Source organism: Onychostoma macrolepis, chromosome 11 (assembly GCF_012432095.1).
Source record: "Onychostoma macrolepis isolate SWU-2019 chromosome 11, ASM1243209v1, whole genome shotgun sequence".
Classification (NCBI taxonomy): Eukaryota; Metazoa; Chordata; class Actinopteri; order Cypriniformes; family Cyprinidae; genus Onychostoma; species Onychostoma macrolepis.
Genome location: NC_081165.1, coordinates 3423958 through 3442861, shown reverse-complemented (window position 1 = coordinate 3442861; position 18904 = coordinate 3423958). Strand labels below are relative to the sequence as shown.

General features: G+C 39.9%; 1 protein-coding gene across 15 annotated transcripts in view; it reads right to left on the bottom strand.

Moving 5' to 3' along the window:
• LOC131549370 (band 4.1-like protein 1) overlaps window positions 1-18904 on the bottom strand; it is a 303307-nt gene that overhangs the window by 263930 nt on the left and 20473 nt on the right. For 14 of the 15 annotated variants that reach the window (XM_058791485.1, XM_058791490.1, XM_058791497.1 and 11 more), the window contains exon 2: window positions 4511-4572. The exons of the other annotated variant lie outside the window; for it this stretch is intronic. The gene's annotated coding sequence lies outside the window, so the exon portion shown is untranslated. The remainder of the gene's footprint in view (window positions 1-4510; window positions 4573-18904) is intronic. 15 annotated transcript variants of the gene reach the window in all.

The window sequence follows — 18904 nt, the reverse complement described above, 5'->3', positions numbered from 1 at the left end:
TGCAGCCATCAAAATCCAAATTTGTTTATATTTACAAAAGTAAGTTGTCCAGTAAAAGCATTGGACATTTTTCTTTGTACTTTAGTCAATTAAATAAAGGTTAAAGAGAATGAACAAATAACATATTTTTTATTTGATGGCATTTCACAAAACATCCCAACTTTTCTGGAATTGGGGTTGTAACATGCACTGATAAATCATGAACAATAAGACCAAGAATGTGTATTAAGAAATAAACAGGGTCAGAATGTACATTTTAATTCAATTTGAATTTAATACTTAGGTTAGAAATGTTCTCAAACTCAATTCCTGGAGGGCCACAGCTCTGCACAGTTTTGCTCCAACCCTAATCAAACACACCTGATCCAGCTAATCGAAATCTTCAGGATCACTAAGAACTTCCAAGCAGGTGTGAGTTGGAGCTGGTTGGAGCTAAACTCTGCAGAGCGGTGGCCCTCCAGAAATTGACTTTGAGACCACTGGGTTAAAGGTTTAAAACAAACCCCAATTAGAATATTTAATTCCAATTTAGTCCTGCCTGGCATGTACTGTGATTCATCGCTTCCCTCTAACAAGAAAATACTTGCTCATAGGTGTGGTACTCTGTGATGGATGTGACAGGAAATATAGTTGGGCGTAACTGGGTGTAGCATATACACTTTCTTTAAACCAAGCAGTTTCTTTAGGTGTGGAAGAATAGCGACTTTTGTAAGAATAGAGCTCAACAGTGACAATCGACTTTTCCCAGTAGTCTTGAAATTTCCACATTCATTCTCTCCATGAGCAATTTAAAATCTTCAATGGTGGCTATGTTCAAAATGGTATACTAATGTACTGCTTATTACATACTGCACATTAAACAATGTGTGTTGCATAATATATTTTCTATAGTACGAAATACAGTACACATTATTCTGCTTTATGTATGTCTACAAGAACAACATTTATCTCTGCGCAGGCCTACATATGGTAAAACACACCTATTAAAATGCTATTAATAACGTTGTCATGTCCTCACTTTGTTGCATATTTAAGTCGTCACCTTTATTTATATAGCGCTTTTACAATACAGATTGTGTCAAAGCACTTAACAGTATCAAATTGGAGGATAGAGTATCAGTAATGTATAATAAGATTAAACACTCAATTTTCAATTTTCAGTAAAAGGCATTTCATTATTGAATTCAGAGATGTCATTGTCTAGCTCAGTTTAGTTTAAATAGTATCTGTGCAATCAAATCGGCGATAATCGCTAGAAATTAAGTGTCCCCAACTGAGCAAGCCAGAGGCGACAGCGGCAAGGAACCAAAACTCCCTCTGTGACAGAATGGAGAAAAAAAAACCTTGGGAGAAACCAGGCTCAGTCGGGGGGCCAGTTCTCCTCTGACCAGACGAAACCCGCAGTTCAAAAGTTTATATTTCTATTTTAATTTTGTTACAATTTCTAACAATAGTAGTATTATGTAGTTAGGTATTTTATTATATTTTAGTTTTTTTTTTGTTTGTTTGTTTGTTTTTTTAAGTCAGTGTGTGGTGTCCAGTTATCATCTTGGAAACAAAATTATAATTTTCCATTTTTAATAGCTTACTATTTTGTGTATAAACATTTTAATTCTTGACAGTCTGATTCCAATTATTAGAAATTATCAGGAAAAAAAGTCATGGCAAATATTACTTCCATTGCTTCAGAAAGCGTTAACCTGTGTTCACAAGAAATGTGTATATATGTACTTGGAATGACATGAAGGTGACAAAATGATGACAGAATTTTCATGATAGGTGAGCTATTCTATACTTTAAGAGTTTTGTTTTAAGAACTTGTGGTAGGTCCGTCTTAAAAGGTTTATAAGTTCAAACTAAACATTTAAACTGTTCTAGAAATAAAGCATTCCTTGAGAAATTTCCCAGTGTTCCATAAGGTAACATTCACAGTGTGAATAACTGTAGTATGTCCAATGGTCTATTTATGATGCACTCATAGTGGAGGTCATATTTTATTTTAGGAGTTTTGTTCTATCACTGTTAATTTCCTTGCTTGGGTGACTAAATATTGTCCTTAGAGTGGCATAGCCCTGTCATCCCTGATTGGCAGGTCTTACTACACTCTGTAGAAAACTCTCTCCTTTCAAACTGCTATGATTGTAAAGAACACTGGGCATGTGAGACTTGAAATTAATCCACCCTTATGATACCTTTTATTTTTCGTATTTATGTTGACAGCTTAAATCAGCAGCCGATACAGACAGAGCAATATCAGAGTATAGCATCAAGTCAATTAAACTCCTGGAATATTGATCTGGTCAGTTAAGGCTGGCCGCACACTAGAGGATTGTAAGGCCGATTTTAAGCCCGATTTGCACCCCCGAACGATCGGGGGGGGGGGCAAATCGCCAAGCAATTTTTTGTCCAAAAATCCTCTATTGTGTGCTGTCATTACGATTATTGATCTGCTCCCGATCGAGATGCAGCATCGCCGAAATCAAATCGTAAATATCAAACATGTTTGATATTTAACAACAGGTGCACTAGATGGGCAACAATGAGACGACCCCCAAAACAGGAATGGTTTTACAGGTGGAGGCCACTGAAAGTTTTTCCCCTACTCATCTTTTCTGACTGTTTTAAAGTGCAACAGAATGTTAATAAATTGTAAATAAAATGCAACACAGATATTACAGAATAAACTCTGTAATTCCGTATCATTTTACCTGAGATGAGACAAGGTTAAAATCATGGATATGTGCTGTATTAAATTGTATTGTTTTATTTTTTTTTTCACCTTAGCGTTCTTACAGTTTTTCTCAGTCGCTTTGGTGCATTTCTCGAATCAGAAATGAAATTCTCAAAACTACTTGTTCAACCTCCACATCATCTAGTCACTTGTGCACATCATAAAAGCAGTTTCTCATTCTTTTGAACAAGTTGCGATTGCTTTGGTACATTTATGCAATTTATTATGTACATTTGTCTGCGATTTCCTACATTATCAGTTGCTATTGTCATGTTGCTCAAAATGTATTATATAGTTCTCTGTGCTATAGTCTTACCCCTCAAAACCTCAAGTCATTAGTTCATCGTATAAGTCATTAAATGTAAAATGGTTGATCTAGTTGTCATAAACGGTCAAGCATATGTTCTACACATTTCTATTAGACTTTTTGTAAATTTGCCATGAACTGTGAAAGTGAATCTTGACTTTCACTAATGAAGAGAATGCAGATCAACCAATGATAAACCAGTTATCTGAAATAGCTCAAAGATACATCTCATGAACCTTCAATTGGAAAGCATATATAGACAGAGGACAACACTAGAGTTACAAATTCTGACAATGGACTTTCAAAAAAAAAAATCACCTTTGTGCCCATATTTCTTTCTCTTTTCTATATCACAATGATGTTGTAATGTATTTTTTTTTTGTTGTTGTTTTTTTTGTCAGATCACTAGTAAACTGTATCCAATCCAGTCTTTCAATCAATATCCCACATACAGTAGTGTAAATTTGTACGTTTGAAATGGATATATGGCATACATGAAAAGTGCAGCATACTGCATTTCAATAAAGTAACTGTCATCCAAACTGTTGCAATAGTTTACATCAGAACATCGCTCCAGAGAACACTGTTATATTGACAACATGACTAAGCAATTTGACTGTCTTGTCCGTACACAATGACACAAGGACTTGTCATTCTGATGGCACTGACATGTTCATTGACACAGATATTTATTTTTGAGAGATGAACTAAGTATTTTGAGCAAGAGACTGGCTTTTGCAGGTAATCCATGGTGTTTTGCTATTTGTACGAGTTGTTTTGAGAAATGCACTTACTGTTTTGCAAATAGTAAGGATGATTCGAGAAATGCACCAAAGTGACAGAGAAAAACTTTAATACTTTTACATTTTATTAGAGTATTCTGTTAAGTATGCGCATGCGTTTTTATGACGTGTTACGTCACGCACGACGCGAAAACACTTACCGTCACCACGTAATGCAAATTACACACGCAATGCGCATGCGTGTCATAGACATACCATACGTCACTTTGCGCATGCGTGGTAAACATATACGTGACGTAGATACCTGACGTCACCGCGCTACAGTCTGCAGCGAGGGGTGTCTCGATAGAGTGGGTATCAGACTAGGGAATGCAATGAAATTTTCACTGATGATGATGATGATGATGATACTAACTTTATTATAATTACAATAATATATATTTGCAGATTAAATTCAATTTTAAAAATTCTAACATTCATTTGAAGCACAGCTGAAGCACACTTTAATTTAAAGCGAGAGATACAGGTGAAGTTGGCTTCAGAGATATGTGACTGTGCTCACAGTTTATTGGTTCCACTATCCGTATGTGATTTGTGACTGAAAACATAACTTCTCCTGAAGCACTCTGACTCTGTCTGCTATTGTACACTATGGCTGTAGAATTTTGTAAAATCATATTCATCTTCATGGTAAAGAAAATACAGAGTTAAAATTAAACTCAAACTTACCTGGTCAAATGTTTAAACCCTGTTTGGCTGACCAGTGGCAGTTGGGGGAGAAATTTGGAAACCTGTTTAAAAACAGTTTGAAATCATTATTCTTGCACTTCCATTTGGTCCCACTAAAATGCAAATTACACATTTCACCTTCAACCACAGTCAACCATTTCAATACAACTACATAACTATTTATTTTTTATTGTAGCTTTATTTTTGGCTCAGTTACCTGCAGTGGCACATTCAATCAATACGAAAATTGTTAACACTTTAGTATAGGGATCAATTCTCACTATTAACTAGTTGCTTATTAGCATGCCTATTAACAACATATTAGTACTGTTTATTAGTACTTATAAAGCACATATTTTGCATGGCCATATTCCACATCCCTAATCCTGCCCAATACCTAAACTTAACAACCACCTTACTAACTATTAATAAGCAGCAAATTAGGAGTTTATTTAATGCAAAAGTCATACTTAATGGTTTGTTAATAGTGAGAATTGGACCTTAAAATACAGTGTGACCAGAAAATGTATAAACTTAACTGTTAAATCCCACACCCATTAAAACTGTGCCACCTCAAAAAGATGTTGAGGTTCTCGTTGGTTTGTTGGCATGTGGGTGATTTCGGTAACACTTTAGAATAGGGAACACATTCACTATTAACTAAATCCCTAATTTGATTTCCAACATTCAACATTCGAGCCCAAAGTGTAATCTTCTTGCCCATTTTGGAGCGCACACATAATTCAGCCTGGGAAACAGTGCCTCTTGTGCAGATTGTGCTTTCAAAATTTTATCAAAATTGTCCCGCAATTTAGCAACAGTAAAGACTGCCTTTTACAACAATCACAATTACGCTGATCCTGACATTAAGTTTGGGATTTAGGGAGGAATGAACATGCGCTGCTGTGAAGGGAATGAAGTTGCGCTAGAAAAAACACGGCTAGTTTTTAATAGTTTTAACTCATATCATCTTTTTTATGATCCTTGGAAGCCAACATTGAAATCAACAATAAAATTGTCTTAATATCACAGCTTCAGGCCTAAAGTGTAAGCAGACATTTGAATATTTAGTTCTCTCTTCTGTCATCACAATTAAACAGGGCTTTCATATCCGCTCTGCAGCTCCTCCGCGTGAGCGTGATCTCTCTTCTGAATTGTGAATAGCAAAAATGCAAAATAGACAAATGTTCTAATATTATTCCATATAGAAACAGCTGGCGACTCTGGCATGATAGAATTTGCAAGAAAATGTCTATAAATATATGTGTATTTTCTTAATTTCTCCAGGACCGACAGCAGAACCGTTAACCTCAGAGCTTATCAATAAACCGGTCTTAAATAATTTAGCCCAGGGCCCATTTAATACTGGGCTTCGGCACACATCCCTACACACACACACACACACACACATATTTGCTATACATTCTATTTGTCTCTCCAAACACACTAATGTGTCCTTTTTTATACGTACAACAATAAGATCAGGCTGGACAGATTCCACTGAAGATTCACATGGACTAAATATGACATTAAAAACTTGAATAGTCTGAACAGTATGGCAGAAAAAAGTTAACAAAGAATAGAGTCATTTCAGAGAGTTGCAGATATGTGGTCATGATTGACATGTGCTTTGATGCCAAGCGGAGATCCTGTCATGGACAGCAAAAGACAGTTTTCTTAATAACAGTAAGACAGTGTTGTCTCACACAGTGCCTGTCATACACTGCCAGACTTATATGAGGCCCTCCAGCAAACAAATTCCCTCCACTGTCAGCTGGCACTGGTTTTGTCCTTGAGAAAGACAGAGAAAGATAGCGAGAGACAGGGAAATTGGGGGAAGGATAGAAACACAGAATAGAAATGTATCATAAAACTTGTTTTTTTTTTTTTTTTCGAGCTAACGCCACAACATTGCTAGTTAAGGGACTTTAAAACTCAGTTGTGCCACACTGTTTTCTGAAGGAGTTTACAGACAGTAACTGAGTGACATTGTCAGTGTTAAAGGTATACTCCACCCCAAAATGAAAATTTTGTCATTAATTTTGTCATTTTGTCACCTACCCCCATGTCGTTCCAAACCCGTAAAAGTTTTGTTCGTCTTCGGAACACAATTTAAGATATTTTAGATGAAAACCGGGAGGCTTGTGACTGTCCCATTGACTGCATAGTAAATTGCACTGTCAAGGTCCATAAAAGTATGAAAAAAGTCCATCTGCCATCAGATGTGCAATCTGAATTTTATGATGCGACGAGAAAACGTTTTGTGTACGCAAAAAAAAAACTAAATATCAAAATATAACAAAATTGTTCGTTATCTTGCTTCCTTCTAAAGTTCTCCAGTGTGTTTATATAGACCTCTGTTTATATCCATGGTTGTGCATTCTCATTTATGTGTTTTGGTTGTTCTGTTTGCATTAAAAGCTATTTTGATTCCTGAATATACTGTTCATTTTGAGTTTGTTAATACAACCCGAATTCCGGAAGTGTTGGGAAGTGTTTTAAATTTTAAATTTTTTAAAATTTTAATAAAATGAAAACTAAAAGATTTTCAAATCACATGAGCCAATATTTTATTCAATATAGAACATAGATAACAAATGTTTAAACTGAGAAATTTTACACTTTTATCAGCTAAATGAGCTCATTTCAAATGTAATGCCTGCTACAGGTCTCAAAAAAGTTGGCATGGGGGCAACAAAGGGCTGAAACAAAACAAGAAATTGTAAAAAGATTCAGCTGGGAGAAAATCTAGCAACTAATTAAGTTAATTGACATCAGGTCTGTAACATGATTAGCTATAGAAGGGATGTCTTAGAGAGGCAGAGTCTCTCAGAAGTAAAGATAGGCAGAGGCTCTCCAATCTGTGAAAGAGTGCGTGAAATGGGTGGAATGCTTTAAAAACAACGTTCCTCAATGTCAAATTGAAATGGCTTTGCAAATCTCATGATCTACAGTGCATAGCATCATCAAAAGATTCAGAGAAACTGGAGAAATCTCTGTGCATAAGGGACAAGGCCAAAGACCTTTGTTGGATGCCCGTGGTCTTCGGGCCCTCAGACAACACTGCAACACTCATCGGCATGATTCTGTCATTGACATTAATAAATGAGCCCAGGAATACTTCCAGAAACCACTGTCGGTAAACACAATCTGCCGTGCCAGCTGCAGATGCCAACTAAAGCTGTATCATGCAAAAAGGAAGCCATATGTGAACATGGTCCAGAAGTGCCGTCGTGTCCTGTGGGCCAAGGCTCATTTAAAATGGACTGTTTCAAAGTGGAAAAGTGTTCTATGGTCAGACAAGTCCAAATGTGACATTCTTGTTGGAAATCACGGACACCATGTCCTCCGGGCTAAAGAGGAGGGAGACCTTCCAGCGTGTCATCAGCGTTCAGTTCAAAAGCCAGCATCTCTGATGGTATAGGGGTGCATAAGTGCATATAAAGGTTTTAGAGCAACATATGCTCCCCTCCAGACAACGTGTATTTCAGCAGGACAATGCAAATTCACATACTGCAGCTATTACAACAGCATGGCTTCATAGTAGAAGAGTCCGGGTGCTGAATTGGCCTGCCTGCAGTCCAGATCTTTCACCTATAGAGAACATTTGCCGCATTATTACATGAAAAATAAGTCAAAGATTACCACGAATTCTTCAGCAGCTGGAAAACTATATCAGGCAAGAATGGGACCAAATTCCAACACCAAAACTCCAGAAACTCATAATACCAATGCCCAGATGTATTCAAACTTTGAAAAGAAGAGGAGATGCGACACCATGGTAAACATGCCCCTTCCCAACTATTTTGAGACCTGTAGCAGGCATCAAATTTGAAATGAGCTAATTTTGTGCATAACATTTCTCAGTTTAAACTAATTTGTTATGTTATCTATGTTCTATTGTGAATAAAATATTGGCTAATGTAATTTGAAAGTCTTTTAGTTTTCATTTTATTCAAATTTAAAAAAAGATCCCATTTCCGGAATTCAGGTTGTAAAAAGAAGATTGCTTCAGTTACTCAACTCATCCTAATGCAACCAAAGCATAATTTTCTAACCTATGTTTTTTTACCATTTCACACACAGCACAGGGTAATTGACCAGCAATGGAAACAGAGTAGGCAAGGCAGAGACGTGGTCGGGAGAACAGGCAGAATAAATCAAGGCAGGCGGCTTACAATCAGAGTCCAGAGAAACAGTCCAAATCAGGGCAACCAGAGAGGGAGAACAGAGTCGAGAATCAAGGCAGAGGTAATAACAGTACATCAAACACGGGTAGAAACGCTCAGAAGTGACAGCCGGGGCAAATCAAGACTTCGCAATGAGTGCATGGAAGTGTGCTGCTTAAGTATGGGTGTGTGAATGAGGTGCAGGTAATCAGGCCCAGGTATGAGGGATGATGGGAAACTGAGTCCGAATGGGAGTTAATATTCAGGGGATGGTTCCCTCTGGTGGCGGAGAGGGAGTGGTGCGGGAGCTTCGATTGTAACAGAGCCCTCCCCCTGCGAGCGGCTCCTGACACAAGGAGGCAGACGACGCCGGGGTCTTCCGCGAGGTCGAGGGGCCGGCTTCTCCTGGTGCAGTCGGTGGAATTCCTCTGTGAGAGTGGGGTCTAGGATGTCGCCTGAGTTAACCCATGATCGCTCCTCTGGACTGAACCCCTCCCAGTCGACTAGATACTGTAGTGCGCCGCCCCGGCGTCTGGAGTCTATCAGTTCATGCACTCGATACGCCTCCTCGCCGTCGACCAGAATGGGCGGGGGAGTCTGCGGCTCAGCTCCCTCCTCCGGTACCCCTCTCGGACCACCAGCGGGTTTCAGCAGAGATACCTGAAAAGTGGGAGAAATGCGGTAATTAGAAGGTAGCTCTAACCGAAATGATACAGGGGTAATTTGTCTGGAAATCTTGAAGGGCCCAACATACCTGGGACTGAGTTTCTTGCATGGAAGTAGGAGAAGATCCCGGGTCGAGAGCCAAACCCATTGCCCCTGCTGGTAGATGGGACCTGATCGTCGATGTCGGTTGGCCTGAAGTTCCTGGCGCCTAACAGCCCGTAGCAGATGGGTGTGAGCTCGGTCCCAGACCTCCTCACTGCGTTGAAGCCATTCCGTAACCGAAGGCAACTCGGTGGGTTCTCCTGACCAGGGGAACATTGGTGGTTGGAATCAGAGGACACATTTGAAAGGGGTCATGCCTGTGGCTGGTTTGGTCAGGGAGTTTTGAGCGTATTCTGCCCACATCAAATATCGACTCCACTCTGTCTGTTGCTGTTGGCAGTAGGAGCGAAGGAAGCGAATGACCTCTTGGTTGAGACGCTCGGTTTGACCGTTAGATTGTGGATGGTAGCCTGAAGTGAGACTGATATTAACATTTAGATTTTTAAAGAAACTTGACCATACCCTTGAGGTGAATTGAGGGCCTTGATCGGAGACAATGTCGTCGGGCAGACCGTAATAGCGAAACACCTGGTTGCACAGTAATTCAGCTGTCTCAAGAGAGAGGCAGTTTAGGCAATGGTATGAGGCGGCAGGCTTTGGAAAATCGATCCACAATGGTGAGAATGGTGGTGTTACCGTGGGAGTTGGGAGATCCGTGATGAAGTCAATGGCAACATGAGACCAGGGGCGTGGGCAATGGCTACAACAGGCCGGCTGGAAGTTGTCTGAGTGATTTAGTGGTGTTGCAGATATCGCAATTGTGAATGTAATTGGCTGTATCAGTCAAAAGCGTGGGCCACCAGAAGCGATTCCGCAGGAGTTGTTCCGTAGCCGAGATCCCAGGGTGTCCTGAACTGGGGTTTGTGTGAACTTGAGTGAGCAGTTGCTGACGGAAGGGTTCTGAAACGAATACACGGTCGACAGGACATTCTGGAGGAGGTTGAATCTGTTGATTTGCGTGGCTGATCTCGGTCATTATATCCCACTGAATGGGAGCTAGTAGAATTTTTTCGGGAATGATATTCTCGAGGGGGCCTGAGAGATCTCCACCTTCAGCTTGACGGGAGAGTGCATCGGCTTTGGTATTCTTGGTGCCAGGTCGATAGGTTACTTTGAAGTGGAAACGTGTGAAGAACAGTGCCCATCGGGCCTGCCTGGGATTTAAACGTTTGGCTGAGCGCAGGTATTCGAGGTTTTTGTGATCGGTGAGAACGAGAAATGGGAGTGCAGTCCCCTCCAGCCAATGCCGCCACTCCTCCAATGCTAGTTTCATGGCCAGTAGTTCGCGATTGCCCACATCATAATTCCGTTCAGCAGGAGAGAGTTTGCAGGAAAAGAAGGCACAAGGGTATAATTTAGCGGGCTCACCATGGCGTTGGGATAATACGGCTCCCACCCCCGTATTTGATGCGTCGACCTCAACGGTGAATTGGCGTTCTGGGTCAGGGTGTCGAAGGATGGGTGCGGAGGTAAAGCGAGTCTTTAGTTCTTTAAACGATTGGAGGGCCTCGGGTGTCCATATCAGGCGAGAGGTGTTGCGTTTGGTCATAGCGGTGAGCGGAGAAGCAATGGAGCTGAAGTTTCTGATGAAGCGTCGGTAGAAGTTAGCAAACCCCAGGAAGCGTTGTAATTCTTTTACCGTCTGAGGCTGTGGCCAGTCGAGTACTGCCTGGACCTTTTTATCATCCATAGCGACCCCGTCTTGACTGATTACATAACCGAGGAAAGAGGTGTTGGTCTGGTGGAACTCACATTTCTCTGCCTTTACATAAAGCTGGTGTTGTAGTAATCGCTTGAGAACTGATCGGACGTGTCGTACGTGTTCCTCTTGGGTGTCTGAGTAAATCAGTATGTCGTCAATATATACGATTACCCATCTGTCTAACATGTCACGGAAGATGTCATTCATGAAAGCATGGAAGACTGAGGGACTGTTAGCGAGCCCGAAGGGCATAACCAAGTACTCATAGTGCCCACTAGTGGTAGAGAAGGCTGTTTTCCACTCGTCCCCTTCACGGATGCGAATCAGATTGTAGGCATTCCGTAGGTCGAGCTTGGTGTAGTATTTTGCCTGCCGCAGTTGTTCGAGGGCCGAAGGGACGAGTGGTAGTGGGTAACGGAATTTCACAGTGATTTCATTCAAACCTCGATAGTCAATGCATGGTCTTAGGCCCCCGTCCTTCTTCACAAAGAAGAACCCGGCGGATGCAGGAGAGGTGGACGGTCTGATGAATCCCTTGGCTAATTCCTCCTGTATGTAGGTCTTCATGGACTCTGATTCTGGTTGGGACAGAGGGAAAATCCTTCCCTTGGGTGGAATAGTGCCAGGCAGGAGATCGATTGCGCAATCGACTGAGCGGTGAGCGGGGAGCTGGGAGGCTTTCCTTTTGCTGAAGACTTCTATGAGATCTGCGTACTCAGGAGGTAAGTTGAAAGTGTCGGCGAGGGGAGTCGTGGTTGTGTTGGGTTGTCTGGTGATTTTGGACAGACAAAGTTCTTGACACGCTGGTCCCCATTCTGTAATCTGTCCCTCCCTCCAGGATACTTGTGGATCGTGGGTTCGAAGCCAGGGAAGACCGAGAATCAACGGATGGTTAGGTGACTGTATAACATAGAATTGAATCTGTTCAGAGTGCGGCGTTCCCTCTCCTCGGGAGTGAGGTGAGTGAACCCTAGTTGCATAGGTTCAACAGCATTGTGAATTTTGGGTGGTGAGCGAGGCGCAGATTGTACGGTGCGTCGAGAACGAATCAAATTGTCTATGTGGATGGAAAATTCAATGAATTGACTCAGGGTCCTCCCTTCGTCTCGACTCGACACCAGCTCAGATTGCAATTCAGTGTTCAGGCCTTTCCGAAACAGCAGTTTCAGGGTATCCTCTACCCACGTAGTTTGCGCCGTCAGAGTGCGAAATGACAGGGCATACTCAGCCGCAGTTTTCCTGCCCTGTGAAAGGGTTAGAAGCTGCTCACCCGCGTCTCCTTTCTCAGCTGGATGTTGAAACACCTCCTTGAAGTGTTGGAGGAATGAGTCAAAGGTAGGGAAGGTTGAACCATCGGTCCTCCATACCGCAGTAGCCCAGTCCAGAGCTTTGCCGGTGAGTAACGAAGACACAAAGGCGATGCGACTGGATTCAGTGGGGTAAAGTGAAGGTTGTTGGCTGACGAAGAGCGAGCATTGCAACAGGAAGCCTTTGCATTTAGTGGTGTCACCGTCAAATTTCTCAGGAAGGGCGAGTCGTGGATTGACAGAGGGAGCTTGCATGGCCGGAGGGTTGTTTGGAACGGGTGGCGGGTTGGCAGCGGCTTGTGCTTGAGCCATGCACAGACCTTGTAACGCTGCAAGAAGCTCATCAGTGAGTGTGGTGAGTCGATGCAACTGATGTTGGTGCAGAGCGAGTTGCGAGGCTTGAGCCGTGAGTTCAGTTGTCAGCTGTGTCAATGCTGCTGGATCGCTGTTTGGCAAAGTCTTCTGTTGGGAATCATCAGACAGATCGGGATCCATTTGCAGCTTTCTTTATTAGAATGGTCAGACAGCCCAGGGTAATTGACCAGCAATGGAAACAGAGTAGGCAAGGCAGAGACGTGGTCGGGAGAACAGGCAGAATAATCAAGGCAGGCGGCTTACAATCAGAGTCCAGAGAAACAGTCCAAATCAGGGCAACCAGAGAGGGAGAACGGAGTCAAGAATCAAGGCAGAGGTAATAACAGTAAACCAAACACGGGTAGAAACGCTCAGAAGTGACAGCCGGGGCAAATCAAGACTTCGCAATGAGTGCATGGAAGTATGCTGCTTAAGTATGGGTGTGTGAATGAGGTGCAGGTGTGGCAAGGTAATCAGGCCCAGATATGAGGGATGATGGGAAACTGAGTCCGAATGGGAGTTAATATGCAGGGGATGGTTCCTTCTGGTGGCGGAGAGGGAGTGGTGCGGGAGCTTTGATTGTAACACATGTATGTTCCCGTTTTGTTTCCTGTTTGTCCATTTTCGGTCAAGTTTCCTGTTCCCTGATTAGTTCATTCGGTTCCATCTGTGTTTATTAATTATCTCATTAGTTCCCTTTGTTTGGTTCAGGTTTATAAGTCCTCAGTTCTCCCTCTATCTTTGTCCGATCTCTGTTATGATTAAGTGTGTTGTCTCTGTCTCCTGAGTGGATTATTAAAGTGTTCTGTTTGAAACTCATTCTGATTCTCCAGTCCTGTTTCTCCTACAACCCTACGTGACACCTTTTTAGGTCAATAATTTTAGCTAAATTGGTATGTAGGAATTCATGCTGTTTTAATAGCGCCGTTATCATTAGATTTGTATTAGTGACAAATAATATTAAGTAATGTAACAATATTGACAAATAGCATATAAATGCATGTTTTGAACAGGCTACCACTTTTAATGCTCCGATGCAAAGTAAACCAACCTTTCTTTGTTTTATGATAATATAACATATGATTCATATAATGTAAATAATACTGCACAACTGTTAAATGTCCAAAAATCTAAAATATGGTGTAGTAGTGTGTAGCATACAGTAAAACATAAGCACAGGCTCACAGTCTTGACATTTATGCTGCTTGAATTCATTCTAAATAACAAACACATTTAATTTCATATACTAAATTTGCTTCTGTGAATATGAATTATTTTACCTAGTGCTTTCTCACCAACTTATCCACTGACTGCAGCTATAAAGTCTAATCTATCGGCAAGGCCGTGGATCACGGACGCCGGGGGGCCACCCAGGCCTGGGAATATTGAGGTCTGGTACAAATATGACATACAAAAAATACACAGGCTATAGGCTCATATGTATGCACGATTAATCATTAAAAGATCACAATCTCCATTCAAACACACACGACCGTATTCCAAAATGATGATGATTCCACAATGTCTATTAAACCTTTGAAATCACAATCACATTAGAATATTTAAACCTGCTTTCGCGCAGCCGCTGATGCAGAGAGACAGCAGCTCTCATCATCAGGGCCTAAGACTGAAGATTGAACTGTTCGATTATGACAAAAATCATAATCACGATTATTTTGGTAAATATTGTAACCACGACTATTTAACACGATTATGAGTGGGCCATATGACCAAAACTTCAAATGAATGATTTATTTAAAGATGCCACAGAATGCATTGATATAATATTTTAAATTGTTCTCTGATATCTACATAGAAGTTATGTGGCTTAGGTAAGCGCAAAAATTCTCCAGAAACGGTTTTACATGTCCATTTACAACCCTAGAATTTCTCCCTAGAATGAAATGGTCTGTTATTACCTTATTTGGAAGGGTCATGAATAATAATGTTAACCTCTGCTCTGATTGGCTGTTTCACAGCGCGGCTCATTTCAGTAGCTCACAGGAAGGAAACACAGGGAAAATATATATTTCAATACTTTCTGGTGCAGTTATATCGTTGGGTAATTATACTGTAAATGAAATGCGGGAATCAGGGAATAATACTTATTAATATGCTGGGCATTGAATCTGCTTTCAAATGCACGATCGCTTTTTAGTTTCACTTTCACTTTCGAGATTCGCGATCGCACGTACTCTGTTTATACTATGGAGCGGCAGTACTTACCACACATTTTACAAGATCAGATACTTGCCAGTGGTGCTCAGGATCTATAAATCATTCGCCATCATCCTCAATTAGCTCTCCTTACTCTATTTATGTGGTAGGTCAAATCTTATGTACTGTAATGTAACAGGCTACTGCTAGCAAGGAGCTAACCATGTCCCTTTAGTGGCTCGCGTTATTTTATTAGAACGCGTTAATTGCTTTCCGTGCCTTTCTGAATAAAGACACCAACCCATCCCTGCACTTCACATCCCCTGCACGGCCTAGAACATAACATTTATTTCGCTGTTGTCCTCGCTTGTTTCTTCACAATACCTGCAGAACTTCTGATTGTTCGGCTGACGGCTGGCCTAGAACATGGCAAATATGCAAATTTTGGGGGAGCGTAACTATTATATTAATAAGGATTATAGCCTGCTGTCACTTTAAGAGCCGCACGGATCCAATTTACTGTTACACACGTATTTTCATTCTCAACTGTTTACATTCATTTATTACATAACTAACGAGGGTTTACATGAATAATCACTAAGCACCACATTTTGACACATTTTTGCATGTATTTGACCATTTAGGTGTGCACCTTGCGTTAAAAGATTACATCAAGCACAGGATGATAAATCAAGCACGTCCTATTTTGCAAAAGTCACGTTTACATGATTTTACTGATTTACGCGTGAAATTGGGAAACACACCACTGGAAAGGGGGCGGAATGGGGGCGCATTAATCATTTTATCTCGATTATTGCATTTTCATAATCGCTGAAAATTGAAATCGAAACATGGGCTGTAGCCCAGAGCCCCGAACACAAGGGGGCCCCCAAGACAATTCTCTTTTGCATTTTAAACAGGGTTGCCAACCGTTCTGCATAATCGTCCCGTATTTAAGGTATCAGTTTATCCCGTATTTGCAGGCATACACTGTATGACCACATACAAATAACAAATGAATTCTTCTTCTTGCGAATCATTGTTTGAACTGCGACCGTAGCCGCTCCAGGAAGGCTTTAAGACCAAGCGGAATTCTTATACATTTTAAAAATATTTACTAGAACAGCAGGAACATGCCCTTTTAGTGGTGAGTGACAGACTATTTAATTAAATTTGCAGTGCTGTTTCTGATTTGTAAGATTATTACTTGATAATATTGTTTAATTTTTGCCTACTATGGGATTATGAAGTGTGCATTGTGTTTTATTTATTTTTATTTCACTAGTAATGTTACATGTGCCTCGGTGTTAGATTGTACATTTGATTTACCAATTAATTGAATATAACTGGTGTGTGGGGGGTGGGGGCTGGTTAGGGGGTCCAAAGCTGCATTAGCCCAGGGCCCAGCAAAGGCTTAACACGGCACTGCTCAACATGTGAGCTTTATGTTTGAAACAGCTTGAAAACAGTCTACACAGTAGGCTACCTTACAAAAACATTAAATAATAACGAAAGTATTGGGATAAAAGTTTATAGTACATAATGAATTCAAAATTAATAAATATTTTTAAATAGACTCATTTACAACATTATATAAAACATTTTGTCAGAAGCTCAAGTAAATTAGCCTACATATTATTTTGTTTGGTTGTCTAATGTTTTGTTTTCAGAATTGTGGAAGAACAGTGGTCTCTATTCTAAAAATAAATTATCCAGAGTCATGAAAAAATGCATAATATACAATATACCTGGCATCTAACTAATACTATTAGTACTGTTTCTAATATTAAAAAGTAGACTAGGATGTAAACAAGGATTTGGTACAATTATAATGCATTGTAATGCCACTTATCATTCAGTGTGTCAATGTGCGAAGTTCTGCAAACCACACCCCAATCACCAATCCCAACCCTCCCCCACCCCAGGCACCCCTTTCTTTTGGTCCATTCCGCGATCCATGGGCAAGGCAAAGTTTACTGCTAATAATGAAAAGGCTTTGATACATTCACCTGATAACTTGTCGAAGTCTGTGGTTAAAACCCCACTTAAAGAAAACAAAAATACTGACTTTATTCAACAATTCTTCTCCTCCAAATCTTCCGCCATTATCAAGAGTACCTCTGCACGTAAACAATGCATGCATGTGATGCTTCTGACATAAAACACGTGGCACTCTCCATAATGGTGGAATTTGTGATTTGGAGGAGAAGAATTGTTGAATAAAGTTGTTAGTTTTGTTTTCTTTGCACACAAAAAGCATTCTCGTAGCTTCGTAAAATTATGGTTGAAACACTGATGTCACATGGACTATTTTACTGATGTCCTTACTACGTTTCTGAGCCTGGGAACATTTCAGTTGCATTGCTGCCTATTCAGGGTCAGAGAGCTCTTAGAATTCATCAAAAATATTTTCATTTGTTTTCTGAAGATGAACAAAGGTCTTTCGAGTTTGAAACAACATGAGGGTGAGTAATTAATGACGGAATTTTCATTTTGGGGTGAACTATCACTTTAAAAATTATGTTAAATAAAAGTATAAACTTTAACAATTTAATCAATATTTTAAAATGTAATCAAATGAAAATATAACAATTAATTTACAACAAAACATAGCACTTTTATTGTTTGCCAAATAAGATACTGCCCAAACGAACTTGTATAAATTAAAACATACATGAAAAATATCTTTGTTGTTTGTACAATATTCCTTAATAGTATATAATATTCCTATAATAATAATAATAATTTTCCTTTGATATAAGTATATTTTAATATACAATAGTAATATATTGTCATAATTCAAGTAAAACAGAACTTTTATTTGATGGGTTGTCATGAAAAATGTTTTTAATGTGTATTTGGTGATAGTTTTTCTCAAATTAAACACTGAAAAGTGACTCTGCAGCTCTGGAAAGGAAATTCATGTGTTCATGTCCTCATATATTGAGACAGCAGACACTGCAAACACTGTGAGCAGTGTTGGGGGTAACCCATTACAAGTAACGCGAGTTACGTAATCAGATTACTTTTTTCAAGTAACTAGTAAAGTAACGCATTACTTTTTAATTTACAAGAAAATATCTGAGTTACTTTTTCAAAAAAGTAACGCAAGTTACTTTGTTTTCCCATTTATTGACTGACAAGTCTCCTGTCCCCATGTTGGGAGAAATCGGAAATACAGAGGCGTGTGTGCACTGTGTGAACATGATGTTACTGTAGTTCTACACTAAATGTCAACATGTATTAATTCATCTCACTTGTGAAAAAAACTTTTTTAGTATTCCTCAAAATGAATTAAAACTGCAAACTCAGAATGTGAAGCAAACCTGCAATAATTAAATATGTTAAATAACACAAATGTATCTAATCCCATTTTATTAACCAATGTCTTTCCTGCTGACCTTTGATGATCCAGTTCAACCATACTAATAAGCAAAAATGACTTTAGATAAACTAACAATTGTGCTTTATTGTTTTTTTGTTTTTTTTATTGCTGAAGAGTGTTGAACCTTCTTCTCCTGCATTCTACTGTACAGACGTGAATTTACTATTCCTTCAACCTGAGGTTTATTCATTACACTTTTTGGTGTGAAAGGGCTTTTACATTTGCCATAAATAGAACTTCTTATATTAAACACAAACATCAAGTAATGTAATTAGGGAGTAACGCAATATTGTAATGCATTACTTTTAAAAGTAACTTTCCCCAACACTGACTGTGAGTGTCACCATAAGAGTTTGAGTAGTAGACGAAACTGCACAATTCATTCATTCAGAGACGCAGAACATGAAAACTTGTTAGCGACATGTACTGACTTTCTGTTGTCATGTATATTTCTGTTTTAGTGCTTTATGGTAGGCTGTTAGATTAATCCAGCTGGGTATTTCTTTGTGGCAAGATGAAACATACCAAATAACAAAACTACCAGATACTGAC